The following is a 16,574-nucleotide window of genomic DNA, read 5'->3' on the forward strand; positions in this document are numbered from 1 at the left end:
CTTTTGTCTGTAACCAGAGTCTGGTTGGAGTCTCTGGTCAGCTTGAGGTCCTGTGGCTTGATTGGTTTCTTAAGTCAGTTTGTTGGAACAAGCAGAAAAATGCTCTGCTTTACCCAAGTTTTTGAGATCCCCCTCCCAGGTTAGTTTACTGGGAGGGTGATCTGCTTTGAGAATCACAAAAGAGGGGGATGCAGTGATGAGGCTAGGTTCTGGGTAGAGTTGAGGACTTTCAACGAACAGTAGCTTTTCCCTGGGGCTATTTTGTGAAAAAAAAAAAAAACTCACAGCACCCAGCCTGGAGCCATTCTCAGGGTTTCTGTTTTTCAATTGATTGTGGTGGCTGCTAGAGGGCGGGGCAGCCTCTGGCTCTGGTTACCCGGTGAGGAGAGCCACTCCAATGGCTGGCGCCTGAGCTGGGTGACTTTTCCCTGGATGGAACTGAGTCTGTGAGGTCACTTCGCCGTTAAGTTCTTGTGACCTGCTAAATGACTAGTTTTATTCCAAGGCCTGAGCTGGAGCTAGCCGCTCCTCCGAGCTTTGTCGGTATCCAAGATGGAGATCACCGGTGCTGGGGGGGGAGGGGTGGCCTTCCCTCCTCTTCTCCCAGAGAAGGAGTGAGCAAGTGGGGCTTCTACTCACGCAGAGTCTTGGATCCCGGGTCGTCTCTGGTCTGCAAAGTGCAGGATGAAGTTGTCTGCTCCTTGTTGGTTCTTGCTGGTGTTGAGTAGAATCAGCTCATCCGCTGCGTCTGGCTCCTTCGTCCCGGACTGCGTCTCAGGTATGCCTCCGCGGCGGTGGTCGCCGCTGCGACCCTGCCGCCGCAGCGGCAGCTGCTCAGATGTGTCTGCTTGGCTTCCCCTCTCTTGACTAACTCTCTGTCCTGTGATGGCACACTTGGTGTGATTCTCTGGCTTGGGACTGTTCACTGGAACTCTGAAACTGTTTTCTATGCAAGAGCTTGTTCAGATTCCAGCTTCTCCTCCGCCATCTTCCCGGAACTCTACCCATAAAACAATTCTATATTATGATTGGTGAACTACAATGTGGGAAAGGACCAGAAACAAGTTGTTGGTTAGATCAAGGGGGCTGACATACTTTAAACTGGTTGGCTTGTACCACAGGGAAGTCTCAAGAGGATATGTGCTAAACTGCAGGGTGTCTGGTTTAGATAATGGTCACCAGACCACAGAAGGGGCTGTTTTGGAGTTTCTGATACCTTGACATCCTGCCTTAAGCAAACACCATGTGTTTCCCCAAATTATCTGTGCAAGGCTATTTCAGATATCTCCACATCCTGGCATCTAGTGTTCCCAGGACTGTCTGTGGCTGGAATAGGTCAAGGGTGGCAGAACTGAGTTGGGGTCTTCAGGAAAATAGCGTTGCATAGGTTCCTCAACACCAGTTGCACACACCAGCCCAGGCAAAGCCTTCTTGGCTTCAGTTCTTAAATGGCAGGAAAGGATGCTTTGTTCAAGCTGCAGACTTAGTACTCTCTGAGGGCTTCTTCCAGCTTGCCCAGGTTGGGGGGCTGGGCATGGGCAACCTGCTGAAAGCCCATCATCCAGGCCCTGTCGCTGAGCTCCTTTTGCTCAATGGTAGTGCTCTGCAACTTGAACCACTCAGTGATTTTGTTTGTTTATTTCTTTTGTTTTCCTGTGATCTCTTAAGAAATACAAGTGTCGCAGACTTTCCTGCCCAGGCTGCATTCAAATTGGCATCTCAGCCTTCTGAGGAGCTAGGATCACAGGAAGGAACCACTGACAACCTGGCTTACTTTTCTTCTTGTTGTTCTTTTTTTTCGTGACAATCTGAAATATTAACGGTGTCATTCCAATGGTTTGCATTCCAAGAAAACTTCCCAGGCCTGGAATTCGAATACTAGGACTGGCACCCACAAATAGAGGGAGATCCTGCAAACTCATATCTATTCATTTGAATGCTAATGGAATGTTATAAAAGTAATAAGTAAATGTGAAATTAATTCATGATTCTATTTTAGAATGCGACACAAAAATTATTGAATTTATATCTTCCATTCTAGCACCATGGTATGATTAAGGATATTGACTGATATTTTATTAATGCTTTTGTAAGTATTCAACGATGATTCTTCATTAAATGGAGGCATAATTTAATAACTAATAATTGGTAATTATATATATAACTTAATAATATAATATTCCCTCTGTATATATATACACATATATACATGTATATATATATATATACATATATATATATACATGTATATACGTGTATATATATATATATTGGGCACTACTGTGGCTTGAATATAGGTCCTCAGAATTTCCTGGCAGCTCAGTTTGCTGGAGGCTGGTGTGCTAAGACTGTGACCCATTTATGAATTGGGCATTGTAGGCTGTGAGTTGAAATCCCCGCATGGCCAAAAATTTATTCATGGAGTAAGAAGCCAATTTTGACAAATTTTTTTCCTTCTCTGTGAAAGTCCTGGGTCTCAGTATATGTGATATGATATAATAAAATAAATGTTATATGTACAATAATACTAAATAAATAAGGGTAATAAATATCATATGGAGTAAACCCATATGACATAGATCTAATATATGACTATTATATTTTATAGTGCTGAGGCTTCAATTCAGGCCCTGGGAACTTGTCTGAATTGCTTGTCTTCGAGGACGGTGATCTTCCCCTTCACCCACAGTGCCTCAGAATTCCCCAGACCCTGAGTTTAAATCCCAGGCCTGCAAGAAAAATGGGGCAGATTCCAAGCCATGATGATGATGATGATGATGATGATGATGTTTTGGGTCAACCACCGGGCTTGAACTCAGGTCTTGGTATCTCTGCCACAGCCGATCCTTGGATCCCAGGTCCCGAGTTCAAATTTCGGGGCTGGCAAAAATAAAAATAAAAACGAGAAGCATAAAACTGAGAAGTTCAAGGAGGTGGTTTTACTTTTTTTTTTTCATTGCATTGTGACCATCCTGGGTCTAAATGACAATGCCCAGAAAGTGTACATGACCTTACATTGCTGATATTTGGATGACTATTAGGGAAGCCAAGCCGAAACCGGCAACTTAAGCCTGGAAATCGAATCCTGGACTGCCAGGATGGCAGGAGATTCTAAAAAACAATTTCCAATATACATCTGTGTGAATGGAATTTTGTAAAAGTAACAATTACCTTAGTAGTTAGTGTACGATTATATTATAAAATTATACACAATTATACAACTTTGAATAATTTTCAATTAATATTTTATTATGTATTCAATCATGATGCTTAAAAAAGGAAGGAATAATTTAATTGCCAATAATTGGTAGTAATATTGTATATGCAATTTCATAATATAGAGACATCTCACGTTATATACATCTATCCATCTATCTATCTATCTATCTATCTATCTATCTATCTGCAAGTCTAAACATTTATCTTTTTATACACTTGTCACTAATGGGGCTGAGTGATAGAGGGCTCACCTAGAACGTACAAAGCCCTTGTTTCGATTCCTCACTACTGTGTGCATAGGAAAATCCAGAAGTTGTGCTGTCGCTCAAACAGTTGAGCACTAACTTTGAGCATAAAAGATTAGGGACTGTGTCTAGACCCTTCCTCAAGACCCATGACTGGCACCAAAACAAAAAATAAAAAGGAAAATATAGAATGTTCTGACTGCAACTATATAAGAATAGGGCTGCAAATACCTCATCACAGAGCAAGGAGGGAGTCTAGTGCTGACAGCTGCCGTCTAACCTGACTTAGCCAGAGGTGAACCACTGCAACCCATCTCCACAGAACCGGATGCTGCTGGCTTACTTACCCCTGTCATCCAAGATACTCAGGGACTGAGATCTGACACTGGTGGGTTTAAAACCAGGCCCTGTCAGGATGTCTGTGAAACTCTGAGCTGTGGCTCAAAGTGGTAGAGCTCTAGTCTTGAGCAAAAAATCTTAGGACAGTACCCCCAAACTGTCAGTGCAATTCCATGGCTGATGCCCTCCCTCCAAAACCCCATCCCTCTAAAATCTAAATTTGGACTGTTTGTGAGGTGTTTCTGAAAGAATTGTGATACTGATGAAAGCACCTTAATTTAATGACAGCATGTGGGATACAGCTATGTGATCAGTCCTTCATGAGATGTTGTGTGTTGAGTCATTCACGTGGTGCATTTTTTCCATCTGGTTCTTGTAAGAGCTCCACAAGTAAGATGATGATTTGCCCCTGTCAGGGCCAAAATTATGTATGTACCTATCTCTAGTGAGTTGTCTCCTGCAGACAATTTTTTTGGCTTAAGTTTCTCAGTCATGAACCTTGAACTCAGGACCTAGCCACTGACACTTACCTGTTGGGATCATGGCTAGTGCCCTACCATGTGAAGCCAAGGAACACCTTGCAACAGAGTGTTAGGGTCTAGGCGTATAGTAGCTAAGGACTGTCATCCTGCCTACTCAGGAAGCTGAGATCTGACGATCTGGGTTCAAAACTATCCCAGACACAAATGGTCCATGAGACTTTTATCTCCTATTCACCATTTAGAAACTTGAAGTGGAAGCCTCGCGCCTGTCATACAAGCTACTCAGGTGGCAGAGAGCTGAGGATCACGGGTCCAAAACCAGCCTGGGCAGAAAATTCCTTGAGATGCTTCTCTCCAGTGACCCACCACAAACCAGAAGGGGTGCTGTAGCTCAAGCAATTGGCTTTAGCTGAAGAGCTCAAGGACAGCACCCAGGCCTAGATTTCAATTCTTCCAACTTCCAAGAAAAGAAAGAAAGAAAGCTGCAGTGGTGTACTGAGAATGTGTCTTATTGGTAGAGTGTTTTGCATGTATGAATCCCTGGGTTTGATTCCTTAGTACCGCATCACTAGCAAAACGCCTGAAGTGGCTGTGTGGCTCAAGTGGTAGAATGCTATCCTTGTACAGGAAAAACTCAAGTACTGTACTCAGGTTCTGAGTTCAAGCTCCAGGACAAGTGAATGAACACACATACATGTACACACACACACACACACACACACACACACACACACACACACACACACACACACACACACACACTGATGCCAGAAGTGAAGCTGTGACACCAAATGGTAAAGCACTGAGCTTCTGTTCTGAGCTCATGGTAAGCACCCAGGTCCTGTGTTCAACCCTGATACACAGCCACCCAGGGCCCAACTAGGAGAGGTCAAAGGTTTCAAAATCTGATGAGCTTCACCAGCCCTAGATGACAGGAAGCATTGTGAGATTACACATGTGCTTAGATTTAGCAAGCTTCCAGAAACCTAGGGAGGCACCATTGCCAATAATGAGTCAATTCATTAGGTCCAGCTACCTAGTTGTCTGCCAGAAGGACCCTTGAATTAATTGTAGCAGGTTATTTTAAAACTAGAACATAGTCTAACAAAGATAGGATAAGTGCAGGGAACTTGGCCTATCATGGGAGGTGGCACAAATAAAGACTTCCTGTCAAAACAGCACTGGAGAGAGAGATAGCTTGGGGGTACAAAGAGGCCTTTTTCTCATGGACTTCAGAGCCAGCCCACACTCCTCCTCACTAATTGGCCTCGATGGAGTTTTTTGTTACACAGCAGTACAGGAGTGAGGGCTTTTGTCTGCCTGTTCCAACAATGAGGCAGACTTCCTCCAGCAGTCCCTGGTGAGGAGAAAACCTCAGGATAAAATGGGAACAGCAAAGGAAGCCCCGGAACACGCACTGTCTTGAAAGCACTTTCTGTGTTATGAAAGCATTCTATTCAAAGCAAATTTCCTAGCTGGATGCCTTTCATCATAGGGACTCTGGACCTTCACTGATAGAAATATATGCATACATACATGGGGACACATAGAGTTACTGGCTATTTCTTTGGCTGTGGCGGGGGTTGTACTATGAGCCTAGGCACTGTCCCTGAGCTACTTTTGCTCAAGGATAGTGTTCTGCCCTTGAGCCATAGCCCCACTCATGGAGATTTTGTATTCCTGTGGTCCCTCAGAAATGAGAATGTGGTGGACTTTCCTGTCCTGGCTGAATTCAAACCGGCATTCCCTACCTCTCAGCCTCCTGAAGTGCTAGGAATACAGGCAGGATCTGCTGACACCTGAGTTTCTTTCTTCTCATACTTTTCTTTCATCGTGACAATCTGAAATCTTCACAGTGTCATTCCAATGGTTTGCATTTCAAAGTAAACTACCCAGGTCTGTAGTTCAAATGCCAGGACTGCCACATACAAATGGCAGGAGATCTTGAGAAAATCATTCCTATCTATAGGAATGCTTACTGTAATGTTATAAAAGTAACTATTAAATTTGCAGTTATTTCATGATTCTCTTATAGAATGCAACACAAAAACTATTGGATTATGTCTTCCATTCTTGAACAATGGTATGATTCTCCTAATTAAGGTATAGTGACTACTTTTACATTAATGCTTTAATAAGTATTCAACCATGATATTTCATTAAGTGGAAGCATAATTCAATAACTAATAATTCATAATATATATAATTTAATATCCTTACATTGTCTCTCTCTCATATATATAGCTAAAGACACATCTGCCTGTCTATCTATTTATCTGTCTGTCTGTCTATCTATCTATCTATCTATCTATCTATCTATCTATCCACCAATGCTCTTGCTTCATCGAAGGTCCTCAGAACTGACTGGCAGCTCAGTTTGCCAAAGGCTTTTGTTTTACAACTGACCCATTCATGAATTGGGCATTGTGGGCTGTGAGTTCAAGTCCCAGCATGGCCAAAAGTTTATATGTGGAGTCAGAAGCCAATTTTGACACATTTATTTACCTTCTTGGTGAAAGTCCTGGGTCTCAATATGATGTCTAATCCATATGCAAATAAATCCATGTGATAAGATGTAATAAATGAAATAAATGTTATATATGTAAGAATACTAAATAAAATAAATAAAAATAAATAAGGGTAACAAATGTCATATGGAGTAAACCCATGTACGTAAATAGATCTCATGTTTGAATATTATTTTTAATAATGCTGGGGCTTGAATTCCGTCCCTGGAAACTGGTCTGAAATTCTTGTCTTCCACCACGGTGAGTTTCCCCTTCCCCACAATGCCAGAGAGTTAATCATACCCTGATTGAAATCCCAGGCCTGCCAGAAAAATGGTGCAAATTCCAAGCCTGGGTCTTAATTTTTTTTGACCAGGATCATGGACTGTCTTGAAAGCACTCTCTGTTCTATGACATCATTCTATTCAAAGCAAATATCTTAGTTGTTTGCCTTTCTTCATAACAACTGTATGTTCACCGATAGAAATACATGCATACATACATAGACACATGGAGTTACTGGCTCTTTTTTATTTTTGGTGCAGGTCCTGAGACTTGAACTATGAGCCTAGACATTGTGCCTGAGATCCTTTTACACAAGGACACAAGGTAGCACTTTATTGTGCCTTAATCCATGATACATCATTAAATTGAGGCATAATTTAACACCTAATACCTAGTAATTTAACAATAATTTAATACCTAATAATTATTAGTAATATATTACATGTAATTTAATAATATACAGACATCTCACATTCTATCAATATATTTATATGTTTAAATATACAGTGGAATATATATATATATATATATATACATATATATATATATATATATATACATCTCTCTCTAAATATATACATATATATATTTATTTGCAGCAATTTACAAATCTACCTATTTATATATTGGCCACTCCTGGGGCTAGAACTCAGGTCCTGGGAACTGCCTGGCAGTGAATTTGTTTGAGACTGCTGTGCTTACAATGACACCTTGATTAATTGGGCATTCCATGCCCTGAGTTCAAATCCCAGCAGTGCCGAAGACAATAGGTGAGTAAGAAGCCAATATTGTCCTGTTTTTTTGTGTGGAAATATTGTGTCCTAGGTACAATATGTAATATCTATGCAAATACATATATATGATACACATTATACATGTATATAAATATTATTTTTGCCTGTTCTGGGGCTAGAATTAACAACCTGGGAAATGCTCCTGAATTTTTTTCTTCCAGGAGGTTAGCTTCCACTTCACCCACAGCAAAATAGAGTTACCCAGTCCCTGAGTTCAAATCCCAGGTCTGGCAGATAAAATGGCCCAAATTCCTAGCCAGGACCTTAACTTTATTGGTGGTGCAGGCATGGGGCTTGAATTCAGGTCATCACAACTCTGCCTCAGCCTTGATTACCCTAGGATGGGGTGCAGGTTTTACACCCACAGATGATCCAGGGATCCTAGGACCAGAGTTCAACTCCCAGCTTTGGCAAAAAAAAACAAACCAACCAAGATGGAAGAGGAAAAACCAGGAAGTTTTACACAACAGTTTTACCTTTGTTTCCTTAGCACTGTGACCATCCTGGGTCTTAATGACTTGGCTTGAAAACTGTACAAGACCTTGCATGGTCGAAGGCTGGTGGGCTGTCAGTGAAGCCTCAGCCCAACCTAGAAACCTAGGCCCTGAGTTCGATCCTGGGACTGCCACCTACAGGGCTGAAGATCCTAGAGAACTCGTTCCTATCTATAGGAACAATAATAGAATGTTTGTAATGTACTAATTAAATTACTAATTAGCTAGTCATTCTAGTATAAGATTGTATGAAATAAATATAGGTCATTGATTAATTTAATTAATACTTTATTAAGTTTCCTACCGTGATTAATTAATGGAGGCATAATTTTAGACTAAATAATTGGTAGTAATAGAATATATAAAAATAAGATATGGGCATCACACTTTATATAGAATTATACATTAGAATCTACATAAATGTCTCTCTGTCTCTGTATAAATTTATTTATAGATACATATACATATGTAAATACACACACACACACACACACACACACACACACACACACACTTGAATCTACACATCTATCTGTTTATATATTGACCACTCCTAGGGCTTGATCTCAGGTCTTCAAATTTGCCCTACATCTTCATTTGAATCAGACTGGTGTGCTAATATTGACCCATTCATGAAGTGAGCCTTCTAGGCCCGAAGTTCAAATCACAGAACTGCCCATTAAACCATTAGATGTGAACTTGTATGGTTTGTGAAATTTTCCTTAAAGAACGGTGATATTGATGAAAGCACCCTAATTTCAATGACAGCTTGTGGAACAGAGCTATGTGCTGAGTCTTCACAGGGTGCAGTGTGCTGAGTCCTGCATTGGGTGCTAAGTCTTTCACAAGATGCTGTGTGCTGAGTCCTGCAAAGAGTGACATGTACTGTGTCCTTCACAGGGTGGATTCTTACATCGTGTCCTTGTAAGGGATCCACAAGTGAGATGATTATGCAGACAAGAATATTGAGTCTCAGATATGCTCCCATGGCAAGTATAAAATTATGTATTACTGAAGACTAGTGAGTTGTCTTCTGTGGACAAATGTTTTCTTTTTTTCTGTCATGATCCTTGAACTCGGGTTCAAGGTGCTGACCCTTACCTCTAGGGCTCATGGCTAGCACTTCACCACTTGGAACCATGGACCACCTTGCAGCAGAAGCCAAGCCCAAGGGGTCAGTAGCTGGTCTGTCATCCCACCTTCTCAGGAACCTGAAATCTGAAGATCTGGGTTCCAAAATATCCCAGACACAAAAGGTCCCATGAGACTATTATCTCCAATTCACCACTAAGAACCTGAAGTGGAAGAAGGGTGCTTTCCTTATGCTGGTAATCCTAGCTACTCAGGAGAATGAGATCTGAGGATCATGGTTCAAATCAAGCCTTGGCAGGAAAGTCTTTGAGACACTTAGCTCCAATGAACCACCAGAAAACCTGAAGTGGCGCTGTGGCTCAAGTGGTAGAGCACAAGACTTGAGCTGAAGAACTCAAGGAAAGCACCCAGGCCCAGACTTCAACTCCTACAACTGACAACAACAACAACAAGACAGAAAACACTAACAAATCTGAGGTAGAGGTCTGGGAAAGTGCATTAGGGATAGAGTGTTTTGCATCTATGAAACCCTAGGCTTGATTTGTCAGGACCATATCATTAGGAAAAACCCTGAAGTGGCTGTGGCTCCAGTGGGAGAAGGCTATCCTTCTACAAGAGAAACTAGGCCCGAAGTTCAAATCACAGTGCTCAGGTCCTGAGTTCAAGCTCCAGGACTCATGTATGTGTGTGCGTGCACACATACCCCCACCCTCCCACCCCCACAAAAACACACACACTCACAGACCAGAAGTGATGTTGTTACACAAAATGGAAAAGCACTGGGCTTCTGCACTGTGCTCCTGCTCAGCTCAAAGGCCTTGTGATCAAAACCTAGCCACCCAAGGCCCAACAAGAAGAGGTCAAAGGTTTCAAAACATGATGAGCTTCACCAGCCCTAGATGACAGGAAGCTTTGTGATATCCAACATGTGCTTGGATTTCCCAAACCTAGGAGAGGCATCATAGGCCCATCATTGCTCCAATGAAACATTTCATTAGATTCAGTGCCCTAGTTGTCTGCCAGAAGTACTCCTGAGTTATATTGAGCACTTTATCTGAACACAAAAACATAGTCTCACAAAGGCAGGATAAGTGCACATAACTTTATCTGCCATGGAAAGTGGCACAAATGAAAACTTGTTGTTAAAACAGAGCACTGGGGAGAGAGATAGCTTGGGGTACAAAGAGACCCTTTTCTCCTGACCTTCAGAGCACACCCACATTCATCCTACTAACTGGCTCAGGTGGAATTGTTTGTTACCAAGCTGTACAGGAGTGAGGCCTTTTGTCTGCCTGTCCACACAATGTGAGAGACTTCTTCCAGCAGGCCTGGGAAGCAGAGAAACCCTCAGGTTACACTGGGAATAGTGATGAGTTCCCGGGAACATGCACTGTCTTGAAAGAAGTCTCTGTGTTATGAAATTATTGTATTGAATACAAATTTCCTAACTTGGTGCCATTCATCATAGCTATTCTATAGCTTCACCTATAGGAATACATCCATACATAGACAATGACATGTAAGTACAGGATCTTTTTGAGGGGGCAGGTCCTGAGGTTGAACTATGAGCCTAGGCATTGTCCCTGAGCTCCTTTTGCTCAAGGGTAGTACATGAAGCTTGAGTCATAGCCTCAATTCTGTTTTTTTTTGTGATCTCTTAGAAGTAACAGTGTCATAGACTTTCCTACACTGGCTGGATTCAAGCTAAGATACTCTCCATCTCAGCATCCTAAGGAGGTGGGATTACAATCAGCAGCCATTGACATATTCTTTCCTTTCTTATTCATTTTTTAATCTGGACAATCTGACTTCTTAGCAGGGTCATTCCAATGGTTTGAATTAATAAGTAAACTACCCAATGTTTATTATAGTTGCTTTCTCTCCTCATCTTCTTCTCTGGTCATAGGTTTGAGGCCAAACGTGAGAAATGAGTGTCACAGTATTTTGGAGCAAATATCCACAGGATATGCCAATTCTGTCACTTAGCATTGAGCTAGAATTTACTGTCTCAGGATGAGAGGACCGAAATCTGGAGTGATCCTCATACTGTCTGCATTGCTCCTTTTGCCTATGAAATGATCTAATCATTATGAGTGTTTTGTGTCTCCAACTTTAAGTATCTAGAACACACTAGAAGCATCTTTGTGTTTCTGTTTTTCTCTAGTACCTCTCGAGATTTAGACTAAGGATTTGTGTGAAGCAGCTCCTCTGCGAATCCCTGAGAAAAGCCACTTGAAGCCTCTTCAGGAGATCGCCATTCAAAGCCAGCTGAGCAGGAAACTCGGTGAGACTCTTATCTACAATAAACCACCAGTGAACCAGAAGTGGAGCAGTGGCCCAGAGGGTAGAGCTCCAGCTTTGAGAGAGAAAGCTGAGCAGGACGTACAAGCCAGACCATGCAGGAAAGCCTGGGAGTTGATTATGTCCAATTAACGACCAGATAGCTCTTCAATTACTTTCTGTTGGCATGTTGCATGGGCCTAGGTGAGAAGTCTTGCCCCTGTTATCTGATGATACAGGTAATTGGGACCTGAGATCCTAGGACCCATGGGTCCTACAGAAGAGAAGTATTTTTTAGACATCATATCAGCAAAATTTGGGCATAATCACTGGAGTGCTTCAGAAATATGGAGAAAAACAGTTTGGGACCAGCGAGTTAAAACAATAAACAGAGCAGCAGAATAAAATCCCATATAGATTAGAGGAAAACAACACTCAGTTTTTGCTATGTGAATTCAGAAGGCCATGTACACTTAGAAGGTATCACAAGTTTGTACCTAAAATATTGCATTGATACATTTTATATTCTGATATATATTCTAAACCTAATTATTTATATTCTAATTGTATTGATTGGAATAAATATCAATTTATTTGTCAAATTATCAAATAATTCTAGTAACTTTCGTAGTGTGAAATATAAAATCATCACATATAAATGTAAAATATATAACTATATATAATATAATGAAAAGGCTCATGTTTTGCATTGTTCTGTTGTGGTTAGGGTATCAAAGGCAACTCTGTTTTAAAGTATTATTCCATTATCTCTACCTCAGTGTTTGGTAGAGTTAAACCTAAAGCTTTACCATTTGTAGATTTACAGCCTGGATGCAAGAGGAAACACTGTGGTTAAAACATTAGCAATTTAGGGAGGTTGAGCTTTTCTTCATGTGTCTATTGGCCATTCTTCTTTCTTCTTCAAAGAAGTTTCTCTTTAAGTCTTTAGCCCACTTATTTATTGGACAATTGTTTCTTTGAGGATTTGTTGTTGGGGATTTAATTTTTTGAGTTCCAAGTATATTTTAGATATGAGACCCGTGTCCGTTGTATGGCTAGTGAAGATCTTCTCACAATCCGTGGGTTTTCTATTGATCTTGCTAGCTATGTCCTTTGCCATGCAGAAGCTCTGCAACTTCATGCAATCCCATTTGTCCAACCTTTCTTTGATTTGTTGTGTTTCCGGGTCTCTATTAAGAAAATTTCGGCCTGCGCCAAGGAGACCTAGGGTTTCTCCTATTCCATCCTGTAATGTTTTCAGAGTGTCTGCTTTGACTCCGAAGTCTTTGATCCATTTGGAGTTGATTCTGGTGTAGGGTGATAATGCAAATCAAGACAACATTGAGATACCACCTCACCCCAGTTAGAATGGCAAAAATGAAGAACTCTAATAACAACAGATGCTGGAGGGGATGTGGACAGAAAAGAATCTTACTGCATTGTTGGTGGGAGTGTAAACCTGTTCAACCACTTCTCAAAAATCTTCACATACAGCTCCCCTATGACCCAGCAATCCCACTTTTGGGCATTTACCCAAATGTTTACAAACAAGACCACACTATAGCTATCAGCACACCTATGTTTATTGCAGAATTATTTACCATAGCTAAGATATGGAACCAATCCAGATGCCCCTCAGTACATGAATGGATCAAGAAAATGTGGTATATATACACAATGGAATTCTATGCCTCCATCAGAAAGAATGGCATTACCCCATTTGTTAGGAAATGGAAAGACTTGGAAAAAATTATATTAAGTGAAGTAAGCCAGGCCCAAAGAAACCTAGGTCCCATGGTTTCTCTTATTTGCAATATCTAGTATATGTATGAGTCAAGCAGAAAAGATCAGATAATGTGATGTTAGGAAAATGAATCCTTAGATATGTATTTAAATGTTTTTTTTCTTTCATGCATTTGTTTCTAACGCACTTATAAGATTATCTTTTTGTTGCTTTGTATGTCCCTCCCCCACATTATAACCCCTGCTTTCACTATATTTGATGTCGGTATAATTTGTGAAGGAGAAGGGGAAAAACAAGTCCTTTAAGGATACAGGTGGACCTGTTGCAACAATGAGAAGTACAAGTTGTCATGTCGAAAACGAGCTTTATAACTTTGTTTGGGAGGAGGATTGGGTGGGGGTCGGGGGGAGGCTGGGAAGGGATGTGAAGGGTAACAAAGGAGGAGGTTGCAATACTTGATAAAAAATGTACTCATTATCTTGCCCATGTAATGTTACCCCTCTGTACATTTTGTTCACAATAAAAATAATAATAAAAATAAAAATAATAAAAAAACATTACCAATTTAAGGCCTAATAATGAAGAGAAATATATGGACTTCTCTTGCAACTATGAAAATATTTGGTGATAAAATGGCAGTAGTGTAAGTTCCTGCCTTTTTGGAAGGTAGACAGGCCAAGACATTAGGTAATCATGAATATGAACAATTTTTCACTTTCTTGGTTTTAGCTACATTTGAAATGGTAGGTATCATAAACAATCATATTTTGATAAAATGCCTTCTAGTATGAACAGTTCTGGCTGAACTGTTCATCTCTCTAATGATCCCTTGTAACTAAGATTAGATTTGTTCCACTAATACAATCTATGCTGTCAGAGTAAGATATTCTGGTTGGTCTATTCCTACATGGAAGAAGGGTCAAGGGTCAGGTAGGCATTTGTGCCAGTAAGACCTCATTTGGGAAAATCTCAGCTCCACATGTTTAGAAGTAGCTCTTAAACAAGGCTTACTTTGAATCCATTGGCTCCACAGATCTAACACAGTTGGATAAATAAGTACTTGAAAAAGCGGTCTCCTTTGGACTTAGCTATTAATACTTGAAAGTTTGATCAAATTCTAAGTGAAAAAGACTTAAAATAGTCATTGACAAAAAAATTGCAAATGTGAGCAATCAACTGAACAACATATTTTTTTCAACTATTCACAGAATTTTAGGGAAATAAGATTAATAGCATTTTTAGGAACAATAAGGTTTCCTTGTTACAAATAGGCACCTAAGCATATAAGCCTGTATAAATATTTCATCATTAGCTACTAAAATTTACAGGATACTACATTCTTCAGCAGCTTGTATACCAAAATTACAACAATACAGAGATTAACATGGCACTTGTACAAGGATGATATGAAAATTTGTGAATTATTCAAAATTTTTCATTCTTCAGATGCAAGAAATGAAAAACAGCTATTAAAAAGTTGATTACAAAATTACAAGTGTAACAACACACCTAATTCATATAATTAAAAGTTACTTTGACATCAGTGTATTAAATTTTCACCTTAGAAAAGCCTTTACATAGCATAACCTTTACACAACTTTTGAAATTAGACAACATTGTTGTTTTATCCCAAAGAAATATAATACTAAAAGGACCTAGGGGAAAAAAAAGGAATCTTAAACTGTTTCTGTATGGAATGCAATCTGAAAGGACACATTAATGAACCTATATGTTATAAAACAATGTAGAATTTAATGTATTATATCTAGGAGAGAATAAAATAGATTATGGACACTATACAAACATAGAATATAGAATATTTTAAAATATAATTTTTCAGACAAACACCGGAAATATCTTTAGTTTCTATACTACTCATTTCAACAGATAAGTTAAAATTATTTCCGATCAACAAAATCACAAACTCTGCATAAATCATTATAGATGTATACAAAAACTCTTGAATACATTTTGACATCAAAAGCAGACAATTCACTTTGAAGAACTCCACAGAATCCATGAATTGTTACTATAAGATGTTGTTATTTGGATTGTGAAAATATGTTGTATTGACAAAAAGGAATTAATGACATTTTTGAAATTTAAGAAAATTAACCGAATCATTAGGATTTAGGAGAACAATTTGTACAGCCTTCCACAACTTCAAAGAGGTAGTGATACATACTTATCCTTTTGGTAATATCAAATGCAGTTTCTTCCAAGTGGTTCTTCAGACCTGGTTTGACATATTGGTTCAACAGTTCCAGTGTATTTTTGCTATCTCAATTACCAGCAGCATGATGCAAGGGGGTCAAAAAGCGTTTAGTTTGGGCATTGGTATCTGCATCATGAAGAAGAAAGAAGCCACTCTGGTATTATTACACGTATATGCACTGTGCAGGGGTGTCCAGCCATCTACAGTTATTGCATGTGCCCCTTGAGCCACCAACTCACGGACAATGTCTAAGTGTCCACTGTAGGCTTCCCGATGAAGAGGCGTATACTCATCGTCATCCCTACTATTCACATGAGTAGCCTTTTTGGAAAGTATTCTCTGCACTGTAGTAAGCTGGTTATTTTCAGCAGCCCAAAGAAGAAATTTGCTTGGATCCTTCTCCATTTTTTTTCTTGCAATTTTTATCATCCCTCACATTTTCATCTTGTTCCTCATCTTCATTAGAATTGCCTAACCAGATACATTGAGTGCCAGTGGAAATGAGGTGTCCATGTATTTCCCTAATAGTTCATGTTGGTTGAACTGGTCAGAAATATCTGGTGAATTCTCTGCGTATGTTTTTTCACCATGATTTATTTTCTTTTTCCATTTTTACTATTCGAAATTATTCTAACTGGAGATTAGGGAATAAATGGAGAGCAGAGGAAAGATGTTCCTCCATATTCAAAGGTACAGACTGAAAATGAGGACCAGTGGTGTCCTCATGTGCAACTTATTCTAGGAATGAGAAAATGTGAAATAATGCCTCCTATATAAATGATTTGGGAAATGGCAGTGCAGAAAGTGAAATGATGCAACCCAAAATATAAAACAATATAAATTAGGATAATTATGGAGCAATCATATTATCTATGAGA

The 16,574-nt window shown here is 39.8% G+C and overlaps 1 pseudogene; it reads left to right on the forward strand.

The window, feature by feature from the left end:
• The first annotated feature begins 14,817 nt into the window (after nt 1-14,817).
• On the forward strand, nt 14,818-14,917 carry LOC122104049 (annotated as a pseudogene).
• The last annotated feature ends 1,657 nt before the right edge of the window (nt 14,918-16,574 follow it).

This window comes from Dipodomys spectabilis, unplaced genomic scaffold (assembly GCF_019054845.1).
Source record: "Dipodomys spectabilis isolate Male_0828 unplaced genomic scaffold, ASM1905484v1 ptg000020l, whole genome shotgun sequence".
In the NCBI taxonomy this organism is placed as follows: Eukaryota; Metazoa; Chordata; class Mammalia; order Rodentia; family Heteromyidae; genus Dipodomys; species Dipodomys spectabilis.